The 19,159-nt window shown below is 39.2% G+C and overlaps 1 protein-coding gene across 1 annotated transcript in view; it reads left to right on the top strand.

Annotated features, from left to right (window-relative positions):
- LOC150100260 (uncharacterized) overlaps positions 1-19,159 on the top strand; it is a 115,392-nt gene that overhangs the window by 81,480 nt on the left and 14,753 nt on the right. The window lies entirely within an intron of this gene.

Genomic DNA, 19,159 nt, shown 5'->3' with positions numbered 1-19,159 from the left:
ATTGTCATAGGTCTCAACTCTAACTTGATTCATGTCATCTGATATCAATAGTAGCAACCCCCTCCTCTGCTATCCTTCCTAAAAATACCATACCCTTTGCATTCGATACCAGTTAGTATGCTTCTAATAGCCAGGTCTCAGTAATGCCTGTTATATGAAGTCCCAATATATTAACTGAGGCAACAAACTTGACTCCTTGTTTCTGATATTCCTAGCATTCATATACAGACATAATAAATGATCTGCATGCTCTTTTGTCTATATGCTTGCATCGATGCACCCGGGGGGAGGGGGGGGGCAACAGCCCTCCCCCCAAAAAAAAGAAAATGAAAAAAAACACTAGAAAATTTTGCAAAAAATCTTTTCCTAATTAATAAAATTCATTTTTTTTATTTATGTTGTGTCTTCTATGTCTTCTATTTCTATACTACTTATGAATTAGCAATCATTGCAGATGCTCAGTCATAGGTCGTATGCAATGCATAGTGTGTATTCTCATATGGTCTACTCAACTCTTCCTTACTTATGCAGATATTGTTACACATGCTTTATAGGTCCGACTGGACGAATACAGAATCATTCTATCTTAATAATAATTTCCATAATAATAACCATTGCCATCATTAACATAGTCATCTAACATTTTTGCTCTTACATACAGATTCTCATGATTCGTCCCATCAAAATTCAATTTCCCTGACTATCTGTGTTAGGCCTTATATCAGTTAATAATTTTTCAAGACTCCTGATGCCAAATGCATTCAAGTGTAGGTCGTCCCTGTTATACATATTCAATCTTCTCTCAAACTCATTCCACACACACATCCAAAAACTTACATCCATTTCTTCTACATAGCCTATGCATCGAATCATTTGCCATCATAGCCCTTCTTCATAATTCATTTCCATCATATCTAGGTAATATATTAATGATTTTTATGTTTTCACTCTTCACTCTCATTTCTTTCAACAACATTTTCATGACCTCTCTCATACTGAATTTATCACTAGTTAAATCATTGGTTTCTACCAGATTACAACCTCGTTTGCTTTGCATTTCTGTTTTTCAATTTCTTGCATTATATTTTTAATTTTTGCTCCAGGAAAAGACTGTGGCATGTTTTATGATAGAGTCACCATACCTAATAACATCCTTCTTTTTATAATCAACTTTACTTACCAGTTGTTTTTTTTTTGTTATTACACACTAACTTACTTGATTCTGTGCTTTGTTTTAAATTTGGCTGCTGAACTTTTTTTATTTTTCCTATGTTCCTCTAAACATCGCTCGACTTTCTGTAGTTTCCTCATCAACTGCCTAATAATCTGCTTTTACCTAGCAATCTTTAAATTTTTAAAGACAATATTTAAATTTTTTTTCAGTATTGTCTTTAATGGACAAAACCTTGTTCACTACTTTGCTGTTCTTGTTAGCATTCCATTTCTTCTGTGTTTTTGGCACCACTTTACAGCTGTATTTAATATTAAAATATCACAAAAAAAAAAAAAAAAAAAAAAAAAAATTGGTTACTGAGAACGCAGGGTCGGAATCGGATGCATAGCGGTGGAAGAGAAGAAGAAGATAACATAAGTTTTCATTATTTAGATATTTAGTATACTTAAATATGTTTTATACTTATAGTTATACTTATATAGTTATACCTAAGAGTGTAATTAGTTGTAATATTTTGAATAATGGCAGCAGCAGCAGCTCCAATTGCAAATGGTGTATCACCAAGTCCTCCCCCATTTGAGAACTCCATTTTGCATGATATAATTAGTGATGACTATAACTGATCTCGTTGAGGTGGGAGATTCTCCACATAGAGAGATGAGTGGTATGATAGAGGGTGAGAATAGTGAGAGAAATATGAATGAAAAATGAGTAGGGAGTGTGGAAAGGTTGAATGATTGTGAAGTTTTCAGAGATGGTCTCAATAGGGAGGATAAATGGCAGACAAGAGTGGCTGACTTGCAGAGAGAGAGAGAGATGAGCCGAAAGAGCAGGTGGAATGTCTCGGGAATGAGATGAGAAGTGTGAAAGATGAGATTAGGTGAATGGAAGAGATGAATGCAAGGCGAATCAGAGTAGGAGTGAGAGAGAGTTATGGGAATGATAGAAGAGGAGAGAATGGAAACAGTAGGAGAGAGGGAAGGAGAAGAATGTGAGGGGGCACTGGAACCAGGGACAGAGTGATGTCAGGAAGGCAGGTAAGTAGAGGAACACAGAGAAAGTGTTAGAGGAGAGAGAGAAAAAGTGAGGGATGCAGGTGAGCAATCGCGGAACAGGGTGGTAAGAGGTGTGATGTATGGGAAAACTCAATGATCCGTGGTGTGCAAGATAGGAAGGATGGGTGAAGAGTGTTTGCCTGGAGGAACAATAGAAAGAGTGGCTATGATAATTAAGAGGGGTGAAAGGGTGGATGAGATAATTGTGATGGTAGGAACGAATGACTTGAGAGGCAATGTAAATTGGGTTGGCAAGAGATATGAGATTCTTGCTTGAGGTTGTACAAAAGAAAATGCAGAGAGGAAAGATAATGTGCGTTTTGCCTAGGTATGCTAGTCACAAGCTGAGCAGAAGTGCAGTAATATTGAAGAACATAATAGCTCGAATGTGTCCGAAGAGAGGATTGGAACATGTGAATGCTTGGAGGGCATTTGAGGACAAAGGAATTGTATGCGAGAGACCGCTTGCATTTGAAAGAGGAAGGATGTAGGCATCTGGAGAGATTGCTGTTTTCTGAGCGAGTCAGTGTGTCAATGCAGGGAAACTAGAATACCAAGGGTGGATGGTAGCAGGGGTGGTTTCTTGTAGGAATGGGTGCTTGGGAGAAGGGGGAACGACATCAGGTAACACTGAGTCCAGTGGAGTCTAGAGGGGATAATGCTAGGTATGCGTTATGGGAATAGGAATGGCATTTTTATGCATTATACTAATGCCAGGAGTATCCGGAATAAAGGAGAGGAATTGGTGGTGCTGATAGCATTAGCCTGACCAAAGATTATTGGGATCACTGAGACGTGGTTGACAGAAGAGGATATAATAACAGAAATAGAAACAGCAGGGTACAGCATTTTTCGGCAGGATAGAAAGGGAAAGCATGGTGGGGAGTACTTCTTATGATAAGTGACGACTTATGTATTCTAAGAGTGGAGACTTTGGAAGGCAGTGACACTAATGATTTTGAAAGCATATGGTGTAAGATAGAGGTAGGAAAGGATATTTAGTGGGGTGTTGCTACAAACCAAGGAGCACAGAGGGCGGGGACCAGGAGATGTTTAGACAGTTGAGCTTGGCAAGTGCAAGAAGAACGATTGTTATGGGAGATTTTAACTACAGCAGTAGTATAGATTGGGGAAAGGAAGATGCATGTAGCAATAAGGGAATGGAATTTCTAGAATTCTTGAGGGACAAATGTCTTAGGCAACATGTAATAGAGGGAACTAGAGGTTCAAGAGTTTTGGATTTGGTCATAGCATCAGAGGAGTTGATAATAACTGAGATGACATCTCTCCCACCAGTTGGAGAGAGTGACCATGTGGTTTTGACTTGGAAGATGAATAGACATGCAGGAGCATCAAAGAGATCGGAACATATGTGAAATTATAAGGCAGGTGATTATAATAGTCTTAGATATCAACTTGGTGAAGTCTCATGGAGGGAGGAATTGGAAGGCCGGGATATCATTAGTGCATGGGAAATTGTGAAAGAATATTTGTTAGCAGCAATGGTAAGTTGTATACCACAAGTGAAAACGAGGACACGATTTGGAGTAAAGTGGATGACAAACAATATTAAACAGGAATTGCATGCAAAAAAGAGGCTATGGAAGAGATATAAGGAGACAGGTGAAGAGAAGATGCATGAAGAATATAAGACACAGGACAGAAGAGTGACTAGTGTGGTAAGGAAAGCGAAACTGGAATATGAGAGGAGATTGGCCCTAAGATCCAAAGAAAATCCTAGGGAATTTTTTAGCTATGTGGCCAGTAGGAGGAGAAATGAATGTGGAAGAATGATATTGTGAGATAAAAATGGGAATAGAGTGACTGATGCAGAGGACATAGTGGAATTGTTCAATGAACACTTTATTGGAGTATTTCATCCTAGAGGAGTCAGTTTTAATGCTAGAGGGATAGGGCAGGTTCGAGGTTTAGAGGTACAGGAGGAGAGAGTGTTTCAGATACTGAGTACTCTGGATGTCAGTAAAGGTTTGGGACTGGATGGTATTTCACCACAAGTTTTGAGAGAATGTGCTAGGGAACTGACAGTGCCTTTAACCTGGCTTTTCAATGAAAGTATGGCTGCGGGAAAGGTGCCCAGGGAATGGAAGGAAGGTAACATAGTGCCATTGCATAAGGGTGGTAACAGACTGGAAGTGTCTAATTATAGACAACTTTGTGTGTAATCAGTAGTTGTTAAGATCTTGGAGAAAGTAGTGAGGGGCCATATACGGAATTGGGCAGATGAGGGTAATGTTATCTGTGAGAGTCAACATGGATTTGTGAAAGGGCGCTCTTGTTTTAGCAATATACTAGCCTTTTATAATAAAGTTATAAGAGCAGTTGATGAGGGAAAGGCATATACTGCCATTTTCTTGGATTTAGTGAAAGGCATTTGTCAGGATGCCACATGATAAGCTGATATTTAAGTTACAGCACATGGGTTTGGATGTCAGGTTGGTCAACTGGATTCAGGATTGGCTGTCTGATAGGTATGATAGAGTTGTGTATGGTGGAGCAGTTTCAAGGAGGCAAAGGGTTACAAGTGGGGGTCCCACACGGCTCAGTACTAGGACCTATATTGTTTAACCTTTATATCAATGACATTGCCAGTGGATTGCAAGGGGATATTCAGTTGTTTGCAGATAATGTGAAGCTGGGAAAGGTTATTAGTAATAGTGCAGATGTGGTAGCGCTGCAAGAGGATTTGAATAAACTAGACAGATGGGCAAATGAATGGGGTTATCGGCAGCAAAATGTAAGGGCTTGAGGTTTGGGACAAATCGATGTGACACTTCATACTCTATTGGAGGAGTTGTACTGGAGGAATTAGGGGGAGACAAGAGATCTGGGGGTTGATGATTGATAGAAACCTGAAATTCAGGGGACATATTGCAAAAGTGGTGAAGGTAACACATAGGATTGCTGCAATACTGAGAAGGATGCTGACCTGCAGAGATAAAAGTGTTATCATTCCGTTGTATAAGATCTTGATCAGACCACACTTAGACTATTGTTCTCAAATTTGGTGCCCAGGATTTGAAGGGGATAAATTAATTTTGGAAAGGGTACAGAGGTGGATAACAAATATGGTTTCAGGACTGTACAATGTTAGTTATGAGGATCGGCTGAGGGAATGGGGCCTGCAATGTTTGGTGGATAGAAGAAGGAGAGGTTATATGATTGAGACTTTTAAACTGTTGAGAGGTGGACTCCAAAGAACTCCCCAGGGGTTGACACTGGAGAGTTCTTTTGCTTGGTTGAACAGTGAGAAGGAGTGATGACAAGGGCCATCCCTGGAAGTTACAAAAGGAAGTTGTGAGCAAGAGGGTGAGGAGTGGTTTCTTTGCATGAAGAGTGGTTGAACCGTGGAATGCATTGCCTGCTAGAGTGGTGAGAGCAAGAACGGTTAATGAGTTCAAGGAGTGGTATGATAGACGTTGTGTTTCCTAGAAGGGACCTCCCACGATGAGTCTTGATAGACTTTGTGTTTCCTAGGAAGGACCTCCCACAATGAGTTAGTTGGTATCATATGAAAGTGGTAGTTTTTTTTATCCTTGAAATTCTAGGTTTTAATCCAAGAAAAAGACAGTTGACTTAGATGAACACACGGTTAACAGACGCAAGACACTGGCCTCATGTCCATAGTTGCTTCAGCCATAATTATAAACAATCCAGACAAATTATTTCTTCTTTCCAGCTCCACCTTGTGTAGGTATGATTCCTCTCTTATTAACATCGCTTCACCCTATCCTTTCTTTCACAAGAAAAGGAGGAAGAGGGGGGGGACACCATTCATAGCTATAATCTCTGTTAATCAGAATATTATCTTTATCCAACCATGTTTCACTCATTTCACCAGATTTCAGGACAAATGAATTCAATCAGTACAGTGAAGAGAGATGAATACATTTCATTTATCTTATTTCTGATACCCCTGGCATTTGTAAACAGACACAGTAATTCTTTTATGAGTCTGTAATCAGTTCAACCATTCCCATCTCTCAGCTCTGACTCCACATCTGTCCTTGCTGTTTCTCTTTATTCTAACCCATCTGATATTTTTCCACAGACTCACCTGCTTCCCCTTGTATTCTTACCCACTCGCATGATGACCACCATCATTTTCTACTGCTTCCACATTCTGCTTTCCTTCTGTCATATCTCTTCCTGCCTATACTGACTCCCCTCCATTTTTCTGTCTCCAATTTGCATTCTAATCATGGTAATTTTGCATTCCCATTCTTTGATTCTGATCTCTCATGCTATTCTCCATTCATAAGTGCTTGTTCAGACTCATTTATCTCACTTTATTGCTTCTTTATTTTACTTCTTACTTTATTTACTCTGATTTCGTATTCATGTCTGCATTAAATTTTCTTCAGCAACAGCCTCTCCAGTTGAGTCACACCAAATCATCACTGTCATACAGTTCTGTTCGCCTGAAATTCATCACATGCATTCACAAATTGCAATTTTTTTCCCCACACAAGCCCTGCCAATGTATTCATGACTTTTAATACAACATTGCTAATTTCTCTATAATCACTAGTTATATTTCACCATTGTAAAAGGCCTTGATCAGGTCTCATATGGATACTTGTGCACAGATTTGGGCACCAGGTTTTCATGGTGATGAGGATATGTTGTAAAGGGTTCAGAGAAGATTCACAAAGGTGGTCAGTGGTTTTTCGAATGTGGAGTACAAGGAAAGATTGAGAGAATGTAAGTTGTAAATCCTCGTGAATAGAAGGAAGAGGGGGGAAGGGATTTTATTGAGACATATAAGATAGTCATGGGTTGTTATCAGGTTGACATGGAAGAGATTTTTCATAGAATGGGAGGGGTGGAGGTAAAACAAGAGGTCATTGCTGGAAACTGTATAAGGAGGGTGTGAGCAGAGGAGTGACTAGAAGGTTCTTTGCATGGAGAGTTGTTGGCGAGTTAAATGGATTGCCTGAGTGTGTTGTGAATGCAGACAAATTGAATCAGTTTTAAAGCACAGTTAGATGATCATTGTGTGCAATAATGTGTACCTCCCACAGTGAGTCGTCGACCACATGGAGGTCAGATGTTAATAATAATCATAATATGATATGATTGATTATATGAGAAAGTCATATCATTTGAAACTAATAATAACATAAGTACAGTCTGTTGAAAAATATTTGTTTTAGCTGTATTATTTTATGTTATTTTTCTACGCAGGCTGACCATATGGAAAATGTGGTTCATGAGTTCACATCTTGGACTGCCACAATGGGTTCACATGAAGAGAAAAAAAAAGAAGAGGATGAAGAGGTTCATCCTGTTATTCAGCCTGACGTGGTTAAAAAATGGTTCCGTACTGAATTTGGCCATTCTGAATGGTGTCCTGCTCTTCCTCTTTGTGTACGGGATGCTCCTTTTGATCCTAATGTAAGTGCCAAAGAACGAAAGGAGCAAGCACTGCATAAACATAAATATAAAAAGGCGAGTAATAATTAAATTACTGTTTTTTTTATCAATCATTATTTGCAGCAAAATTTTATAATACTCAGTATACATAAGAAAATTCAGCAGGCAACTTGCAGGTATAGCATGGAATGAGAAGTTAGATGGAAAAGAGATCAGTGCAGCTTGGGGGATATTCAAGAACTGTCTAGTAGAAACAATTCATTCATTCATTTCATTTCGTATGGTGATTCAAAGGCCATGAGCCCCTTTTACGGGGAGGTACGGCACCACCTCAATCCCCCCTATTTTTATCTGTGCTCGAGACCAGCATAGCTGGCAATTCAGACCTATAGCTGGAGATATTGTCTTATAGTGTGTTCACGGGGTCGGTTTGCTTGCTTGCGGAATGATAAACCCCAGTTATACTAGGGTCAAATCCCTGCTGTCCACATACAAGATCGGCTAACTTGGCTATGGCTGAGGAAGATCCTTCAGCTCTAAATGTCATTGACAGGAATCAAACCTAGGACACTCCTGGTCAGAAGGTTAAATAAGGTAAGTGTTGTTATGTCGCTACTTTGTCCCTTTGTTGTTATTTATATTCTGCTGTTACTATTATCTATCACTTTAGGACATCAGTTATTCCGTTGCCAACAAATTTATAATTGTTTAAAACGACTGCGCCAGCCGGCAACTGAATTCTGATACACAAAATAAACAACTCAAAATATTAAAGGGATCACGTGATTTGCAGTCGTGTCTCCCCCCCCTTCTTTTTTTTTTCTTATGGCAATGGATTCCCCCTTTACTTATGCAGGTCCGAAGGTTTAATAAGTGGTAATTCAAATCTCAGAAAACGACAGACTCATGAACTTTGGGTTAAAGAAATACATTTATTTTAAACACTTGCATATATATACATTTTATGTAGTAAATCCAATACTAAAGAGTCTGAACTCCCCCCCTCCCCCTTTTTAGGTTAAGATATCCAAAATTTCTATTCCTAAATTTAATCTAACAGTCCTACACTCTCTTTTGTGTTACTATGTTCAGACTCGGTTAATCCACACAGAGTTACTCAGTTCGCGCATATAAAAACAACACATGCACATAGTTATATACAATCCTTGTGTAGAGCATATCAGACGTGTTCCGTCTTGTATTTTAACATGGGATAATATTCTTATTTATGCTCAGGTTTTATCCTCCCCCAACTCAATTAATATTCAAGCTAATTTCTAACATAAGATCACAACTGTTTCTTCCAAATAAACAGTTCGAAGGTTTGGTTCCTTTCTCAGCATAAGCTTAGAGTGGCACCAGCTTACTTGACAGACAGATTAGTCCAAAAACAATCCTTTACGCATTATATGAAAGTTAAATGTGTGGAGCTCCTTAATTCTCTGGTTACTATTCAAAATGAGTATGAAAACTTGTACATTACCATTCTTGTCTTTTCACGGAGTTGCTGAGGCTTCCTTGATTACACTTCCGCGTTTTCTCACCACGTATTCTCATGGCATCAGCGACTTCCTTCTACTATCTTCAAAAGGTTCCCCTTTCGCTGACTACACGTTGGCATAACTAACCAACGGCTCTTTACTGGAATTCTGACCTCATTCCTTCGTTGACTATACTCGGCACCGCACGTACAGCAACCGGCAGATTGTTGCTGGGTACGGCGGTAAGCTTCCGCAGCTATCCAGGACTTGGATCAGGAACGCAGAAACAGAAAACAAGAGAGCGACTGAATCTCACGCCGGACCTTATATTGCAAAATGCGAGCACCCTCTCTCGATGACTACGTCATACTCATAGCGGCGGCTGATTGGTCACTGCAACTCCGAACTGTTTTGACATGGCTCCAATACATATATCATCTTATATACATCTAATAATAAAATTTCAGTACTGATACATAATTTTCCCTTGTTAATTTTTACACAGACATTATCAACTTTAATTATGGACTTCTCAAAATCACTTAATATCTACAACTCAGATGGTTAGACATACTTCTGAGTGAGCATATGTACACTATCTTTTTAGCTCTTCTTCTGGAGGCATAAGTATGTCCTTATCCTTAGATCTAATCGTTACCGTATGTTGGGTCGGAAGCAGGATAACTCACCAATAGTGAATCAGCACGTTTTCCGACACAACAGTGTGAAATGGATGAATGAGGAGATTAAGCATGCAATACAGAAGAAAAAGACATTATGGATGCAGCATAAGAGAAGTGGTAATAACCAATTCCATGAGGATTACAAAGATCAGGCAAGGAGGGTGACATGGTTGGTAATTGAAGCAAAAGCAAAAGGCGTGAGCAGCAGTTAGCTAATGAAGCCAAAAAGAATCCCATGGAGTTCTTTCGATATGTAGCCAGCAAAAACACGAATGACTATGGAAAGATGACACTTAATGATGCTGATTGGAGAAAATGGTATAAGGACAACTACTGCAGAAGATATAGTGGAGATAATTAATGAGCAGTTCATTAATTATCTCCACCTACAGCAACATATCTCCAACCAAGACTACTTTCATTCACAAGAATGAAAGTAGTCTTTCATTCTTGTGAATGTAACTTCATGGAGAGATTGAGAGCAGTTGATGATGTGGAGGAGAGACTAACTGTAAATGAGCAAGAGGTGTATGGGAAGTTGAGCAAATGATGTTAATAAGGCTGTCAAACTTGATAATATATCACCATATATTCTGAAGGAATGTGCCAGGGAGTTGGCATCTGCCTTGACATATTTTTTTAATTCGAGTCTTGCACTGGATCGAGTTCCAAAGGAGTGGAAGGAGGGCAAGATTGTGCCAATTCATGAGGGAGGTGATAGAATTCAAGCATCAAATTTTAGTCCTATCTGTGTGTCAGGCATTGTGGTTATGTTGTAGGAGAAGCTAGTGAGAACTAGGATCCAGAATTGGGTTGACAACAATGGTATTATCTTTGATGGACAGCATGGATTTGCTAAAGGGAGATCATGCTTTAGTAATCTACTTATTACAATAAGGTGATGGCTTTCTTGGACAGAGGAGAGGGATACACAGTAGTATCCTTAGATTTTGCAAAGGCTTTTGATAGATTACTGCATGATAAGTTGATAGTCAAACTAGAGCGGAAGGGGTTTGATGTCAGATTAGAGGATCGGAGACTGGCTATTTGATGGGTATTACAGCAAGTTGTGTATGAGGGAGCAATATCCCGGAAGAGGAAAGTCACTAGTGGTGTGCCTCAGGGGTCTGTTTTAGGGCCATTGCTGTTTAATCTGTATGTTCATAATATTGGCAAAGATTTGGATGGGGATATTCAGTTGTTTGGAGATGATGATGCAAAGCTGGGATGAACTATGAAGAGTAGAGAAGATGTTGTTGCCTTACAAGAAGGCTTGAATAGATTGAGTGAATGGGGATGCAAGTTCAATGTTGCAAAATGTAAAGTTTTAAAATTTGGGAAACAAAGATGGGGATGTAGAATTTATGCTTGGTTGTAGATATGATGCTGTAGGCGGAAGAAATAAGAGATCTTGTGGTGATAGTGGATAAGAATCTGAAATTTAGGGGACACATTGCCAAAATTGTGAGGACAACACAACGAATTCTGGAAACGATTCAGAGGACACTGACTTGTAGAAGTAAGGAGATTCTTCTTCCATTGTATAAGCCTCTGATAAGGCCACATATGGACTGCTGTGCACAGATTTGATTGCCTGGTTTTCAAAAGGATGAAGAGATGTTGGAAAGGATCTAGAAGCGACTGACTAAAGTAGTTTCTGATCTCTGGAAATTCGAATATGAGGAAACGTTGAGAAGATGCCATTTACAGAGTCCAGTGGATAGGAGGAAGAGGGGTAATATGATATATACCTGCAAGTTAGTAAGGGGTTGTTATAGGATCAATGTTGAAGAGGTTTTACAGAAAACGGTGGGAGATCACGGAAGAACGATAGGTCATCCTTGGAAGCTGTATAAGGAGGGTGTGAGCAGGAGAGTGAGAACCAGTTTTTTGCATGCATAGTTGTGAATGATTGGAATGCCTTGCCTCAGAGGGTCATATCTGCAAATAATTTGAGTGTGTTTAAGGTGCAGTATGATGAACTGTGTGTGTGTGTGTGTGTGTGTGTGTGTGTAACAAAAGGACCACATAGATAAGTCTTTGATCCAATGGGGTCTTGGGATGATAATAATAAGTTTGTATAAAACTTTTGGCGATTTTATACAATAAAATTTTATACAGTATCAATAAAGGCTCTAATTCTGTCATGATGTACCATCATTTTATATTGTGGCTTGTGGTTTTACATTTCACATGGAGAAAAGATTCAAGAATAAGAAAAGTCTCATTTACTATGTTATTGTTGATAGTGATGTTTTCTTACTTGTGCAGGATACTATAGTGTAAAGAGAATTTGAAATTGGAAGTGATCACCATTTAGTCTTGAGTAGGATAAAATTGAATTTCATATTGAAAAGAAAGCTGAGCAGCTTTCAGATGTGAACTGTAGATTAAAATACCCAAACATTATTCAAGAAAAAAATGAAAGAGTTTGGGAACAGGAACCAAACCTTGCAGATTCATTGGAAAGCTGTGAATAAAACACTTATTGATTCAGCCAGCGTGGCGAGGTTGTCTGCAAGGATAGAAAAATCAGAACTCCATGGTGGACACAGGAAGTTAGAGACAGTGAAGGAAAAAAAGAAAGCATATCAAACGTTCCTGGCAAATAAGTCAGCTTGTGCTCTTAGAGAATACAGAGACAAACATAAGAAAGCTAAACACTGGGTAAAACTAGCTAAACAAAAGTCATGGGAAGACTTTGGTAAGATCATAGAAAATAGATATCATGAAGGTGGCATATTTTGGAGGCTTTCAGAAAGCTCAGAAATGAAGGAAAGAGTGTTGTAAAAGGAATTAGAGATGATTTTTATGATAAAGGTGACATGAAAGCAGAAGAAAAAGATATCCTTGAAGTATGGAGTAATTACTTTGAAAAATTGCTAAATAAATCAATCAGTGAGAGCATAGTGATAAAAAACACTCATCAGGCATGCAATCAGGAAAACATATTCATACTTGAAGTAGAAAAAGCCATCAAAAGCCTGAAATGTGGAAAGGCTGCTGGAGTAGATGATATTCAACTACAAATGCTCAAGTATGGAGATATAAAAGTCTTATTATAGCTGCGCTGCATAGTTATTCAGAAGGCCTGGACCGAGGAATGAATTCCAGATTTTTGGAGTACAGCTCCCATACTACTCATATACAAAAAAGTGAAATAAAACTGAATGTGAGAATTACAGAGGTATTTCCCTACTGAGTGTTCCTGATAAGGTCCTCTAAACTTTAACTCTCTGTGCAACCTTTGCAACACTAGCAGTATGCCCTCTAAACTTCAGTCTACTGTTAACCATCACTCCCAAATCTCTAGTTTCATCCACTTCCTGCAGTACAGCACCATCAATATAGTGCATAGCCTTATATTTCTGCACTCCAAAATGCAACACCTTGTTGATATTAAAACTACAACCCCACTCTTTTGTCCAAGTAAAAAGTCTATTTAAATCTTCCTGAAGGGGTTCAGCAGTGCTACTTGTAATTCTTCCCAACCTTGCATCATCAGCAAATAACTGAAGATTCCCATTCAGTCCACATGATATATCGTTTACAAACAAGTTAAACAGCAGGGGCCCAAGAACAGAACCCTGAGACACGCCACTGGTCACCCTTCTTTTTTTGAGACACAGCTCCATCATACACAACCTACTGGTATCATTCAGAGAGCCAATCTATGATCTATCTAACCAATGTGCTCTATTCCCATCCTCTGCAGCTTGTACACCAACTTATCATATGGTAATCTATCAAATGCTTTTGCAAAGTCTAAGAATATTACTGTATACGATTCTCCCTTGTCTAACACACTCATCACCTTATCATAAAATGCAAGTAAATTACTGAAAACAGGACCTACCCTTTACAAATTCATGCTGACCTTCATAAAAAATGCCATGCCCATCAACCCAATTCTCTATTCTATTCCTTATAAATCTCTCCAACACCTTGACCACAACTGCAGTTATACAGACTGGTCTATAGTTGGAGACTTCTGTCTTAGAACCATGTTTGTGGAGTGGCTATTTTTCCCTCTTTCCACTCCTTAGGAACCCTACCCACTTCAAGACTTTCATTAAATAACCAGGTCAAGGGCATTACTAACTGTGGTGCACATTCCTTAAGCATACATGGTGATATGTCATCCATTCCTACAGCCTTATTCACATCTAACCCAACCAACATCTGATACACCTGTGTTTCTTTCACTTCCAATTCTCCTAATACTTGCCTCTCTTCTATATATTGTACTGGGTAATTTATACCAGTATGATATACACTGATAAAGTTCTCATTCAATGGAATGACAACTCTTTTATCTTTGCAGGTCAGCATCCTTATCAGTACTGCAGCAATCATCTGGGTTACCTTCACCACCTTTTCAATATGTTCCCTGAATTTCAGGTATCTATCAATCATCAGCCCCAGATTCCTTGCCTCCCTTACTTCCTCCAGTACAGTTCCTCCAACAGAGTATGCAGACTCCCATCGATGTATCCCAAACTAAAAGACTTTACATTTAACTGCATTAAACTGACAATCCCAATTCATTTGTCCATCTGTCCAGTTTATTCAAATCCTCTTGTAGGGCTACCACATCTGCACTATTACTAATAACCCTTCCCAGCTGCATATCATCTGCAAACAACCAAACATCCTCATGCAATCCACTGACAATGTCATTAATATAAAGGTTAAGCAATACAGGTCCTAGTACTGAGTCCTGTGGGATCACACTTGTAACCTTTCTGCCTCCTTGATATGGCTCTCTCCCCATTACAATCAATCAATACAAGACAGTCAGTCCTAAATTCATTTGACTAACCACCATCTAAACCCATGTGCTGCAACTTAAATATCTGCTTATCATGTGGTACCCTGTCAAATGCCTTTGTAAAATCATGGCAGAATATGCTTTTCCCTTATCAACCACTCTTGTCACTTTATTATAAAAGGCAATCATATTACTGAAGCAAAGGTGTCCCTTAACAAATCCATATTGACCTTCACAGATATCATCTGCCTAATTCTGTATATGATCTTTCATTAATTTTTCCAAGATCTTAACTACTGACGAAACATAAACTGGTCTATAGTTTGATACTTCCAGTCTGCTACCACCCTTATGTAATGGCACTATCTTACCCTCTTTCTCTTGCACTTCTAAACCTCATACCTGCACTAACACTTTAGCATTAAAACCTTCTTCTCCAAGATGAAATACCCCCAATAAAGTGTTTATTGAACAACTCCACTATGTCTTTTGCATCAGTCACTCTGTTCTCATTTTTTTCAGTCAGCATTCTTCCACAATCATTTCTCCTCCTACTGGACACATAGCTAAAATTTTTCTTTGAATCTCAGGGCCAATCTCTTCTGATATTCCAGTTTTGTCTTCCTTACCTACTAATCACTCTCCTGGTCTGAGTCCTATGTTATTCATGCATCTACTCTCTACCCCCTCTCCTTATATCTCTTACATAACTTCTTTTTTTTTACCTGCAGTTCCTGTTTGATATTATATGTCATCCACTTTACACCAAATTGTGTTTTCTTCTTCACTCATGACTAACTGGTAATTAGCTTAAGGAATTAACAACGCATATAATGGGTATTAATTAAAGCAAACTTTAATGAATACCTTCAATATTTTGGCAACGTCATGTTGCCATCTTCAGGAACATACAAATATGGTATGTGCATGCAGGCACTAACAAAAGCAAATGAGGAAGAAGGCAAGAAACTAATACTGTTCCTAAAGTCCTAATGGTGCCCCCCCTCCCTAGTGGGCCAATTGGGTTGTCTTGACCGTTGGGCTGAAGTTCTCATAATGTAGGCTTCCCAAATTTGGGGTAATTTCATGCACCCAAATTTGTTGAGGTTTGGAACGTTTTTTTAGAGCTGCTGTTGATTCCATGAATAATCTTTCGTACTTGAACTTGCTGCAGTGTATTATTTTAGTTTTCTTCCAACAAATTCTATGGCAGGTATCTAAGGCATGGTCTGCCAGCCCAGAGTGGCTGTACTGGTGAAACTGGATGTAGTCTTTGTGTTCTGAAATCTTACATACTCGCCATAGAATTTGTTGGAAGAAAACTAAAATAATAGTTTTATTTTAGTTTTCTAACAATTTAGTTTAGAAGAAAACCACAGCAAGTTCAAGTACGAAAGATTATTCATGGAATCATTAGCAGCTCTAAAAAAAGTTCCAAACCTCAACAAATTTGGGTGCACGAAACTACCCCAAATTTGGGAAGCTTACATTATGAGAACTTCAGCCCAACGGCCAAGACAACCCAATTAGCCCGCTGGGGGGGGGGGCACCATTAGGACTTTAGGAACAGTATTAGTTTCTTGCCTTCTTCCTCATTTGCTTTTGTTAGTGCCTGCATGCACATACCATATTTGTATGTTCTTGAAGATGGCAACGTGACGTTGCTGAAATATTGAAGGTATTCATTAAAGTTTGCTTTAATTAATACCCCTTATATGCATTGTTAATTCCTTAATCTAATTACCAGTTATGTATGACCAACGTATAAGCCTTGCTACAAGAATTCTTCACTCATGGTATACAGCTTGCTATTGCTGCTAATAAATATTCCTTCACAAGTTCCCAAGCACTAATGATATCTCATCCTTCCAATTATTCCCTCCATGAAACTGTCCCAAGTTGATACCTAAGACTGTTATAATCACCTGCTTTATAATTCCACATACATTCCTTTCTCTCTGATACTCCTTATAATCAGCTCTTCCAAATCCAAAACTCTTGAACTTTATGTTCCTTCTACTACATGTTGCCTAAGACATTTGTCCCTCAAGAATTCTAGACATTCCATTCCATTATTACTACATGCACTTTCCTCTTCCCAATTTATACTGCTGTGGTCATCTCCCATCACAATCATTCTTCTTGCACTTGCCAAGCTCAACTGCCTAAACATCTCCTGCTCCTCACCCTCTATGCTCCCTGGCTTGTAGCAACACCCCACTAAATATCCTATCCTGCCCACCTCTACCTCATGCTTTCAAAACCATTAGGCTGATGCTATCAGCACCACCAGTTCATCTCCTTTATTCTGGATTACTCCTGGAATTAGTATAAAGAATAAAAATGCCACCATTTCTATGCCTATCATTGTCCCCTCCAGACTCTACTGTATTCAGCATTACCCAATGTATTTTCCCCACTTCTCTCAACCTATGCCCACAAGAGGCCACAACTGATACCATCCACCCTAATAATTCTGGTTTCCCTGCATTGATACACTGACTCATTCAGAAAACAGCACTCTCTTCAGATACCTATGTCATGCCTTATTCAAATGCAAGCTATCTCTCATGTATCTATCCCTTTCTGTCCTCAAATGCCCTCCAAGCATCCATATATTACAAGCTTCTCTTTCGACACATTCTGGCTATCATACTATTTATTATTAATGCTCTTCTCTGCAGCTCTGAATTATCATACCTGGGCAACACACACACACTCTTTTTCCTCTCTCAGTCTTCTTCAGTAAAACCTCAAGCATGAACCTCAGATCTCTTGTCACCTGATTCACATTGCCTCTTAAGTCATCCATGCTCACCAACCCGGTTATTTCATTCACCCTTTCACCTCGCTTAATTGCCATAGTCACACTTTCTATTGTTTCTCCAGGCACTCTCTCTCTCTCCTCTAACACTTTCTTTCTTTGTTCTCTTACTTATCTGTTGTCCTGGCATCTCCCCATCCCTGGTTCCAGCACTCCCTCGCATTTTTCTCATTCCCTCTCTTCTACTGGTTCTATTCTCTTCTATCATTCCCATAATTTTCTCTCACTCCTACTCTGATTCACTTGGCATACATTGTTTCACTTTAATCTCTTCTTTCACGCTTCTAAACTTATTCTGACACATTTCACTTTCAGTGCATCTCTCTCTCTCTGCAAGCTACCCACTCTTTCTCACCATTCATCCTCCTAATTAACACCATTTTTGAAAACTTGACAATGATTCAAACTTACCACCCTCCCCACTTTTTTTTTTCATTTATATTCTGCTTGTTATTCTCACCCTCTATCATCACGCTACTCATCTCTATCGGTCAGTATTTTCCAGCTACTGATGCAACACTGCCTAGGTCTGTTATACTAATCTCCAACTCACAAAGTTCTTCCCATTTCCTACATTTTCCACATATATGCACTTCTCGATCTCTCACCTACCACATATCCAGAAATTCTCTATTGGGTTGAGGTCTGAAGACTGAGTTGGCCACTGAAGTAAAGGACTCTCTGTCATGTTCCTTGAACCACTTCAACATGCTATGTGCTTTGTGACATGGTGCATTATCTTGCTGGAAGTACCCACATGACAATGAGTAAACTGCAGCCATATATGGATGAACATGATCAGCGATGATGTCAAGATAGGCTGTGGCATTCAGTGTTCAACTGATATCAGGAGATGTCACATTGTAAAGAAAACATTCTCCACACCATTACACCCCTGCCACCAGCCTAAGCTGTTGCTGCTTGACAGTATATGTCCATGCTCATGTGTTGTTGCTGCCATTTCTGGTTCTGTCATCAGCATGACACAGTACAAACTGAGACTTGCATCAGACCAAGTGACATTTTTCCAGTTTTAGCTCTCCAGTGTTGGTGATCATGTGCCCACCAAAACTGCATCTTTCTGTTCTTAGCTGACAGCATTAGGACCTAGGATGGTCATCTGCTTCATGATACTGTGCACTCCAGGATAATAATCAAACAACTTCAAACCAGTGGCAGTCCTGTGGATGGAAACAGCTCATTGAAGCATGAAGTCAGAGAAAAATGACAAGGATTGCAAAAGGTAATGAGAGGGCCATTACCATATTTCTCTGACTTCATGCTTCGATGAGCTGTTTCCATCCACAGGACTGCCATTGGTTTGAAGTTGTTTGATTATTATACATCTCCTGGTACACCCTAAACACTATTGTGTGTGAAAAGCCCAGAAGAGTAAATTTGCAAGATGGAACAAGCATGTCTGGCACCAACAATCACACCACACCACACTTAAAGTCACTTAAAGCATGCCTTTTACCCATCTTGATGCATCAGACACAAAGAACAGAACAATCAGATGCCTCTGCCTGATTTATATAGCAAACTGCAGGTGTGTCTTCAGAAATGGTGTATTTTCCTAAATGGTGAGGTGTTCCTAATAAAGTGGCCACTCAGTGTATGTTAGAAATCCACATCCTCATCCACATTAATCTGGTTATCACCAGATTAATGTGGATGAGGTTTTTCACAGAGTGGAATGAGATAGAAGAGAAGTAGCCATCTCTGGAAGCTGTATGAGGAGGATGTGAAAATGGGGGGGAGGGGAGGGGAGGGTTTT

This window comes from Typopeltis vanoorti, chromosome 13, assembly GCF_054136105.1.
Source record: "Typopeltis vanoorti isolate ZY-2024b chromosome 13, IOZ_Tvanoo_1.0, whole genome shotgun sequence".
NCBI lineage: Eukaryota > Metazoa > Arthropoda > Arachnida > Uropygi > Thelyphonidae > Typopeltis > Typopeltis vanoorti.
The sequence above is the reverse complement of the archived record's forward strand: the minus strand, read 5'-3'. Positions and strand labels throughout refer to the sequence as shown.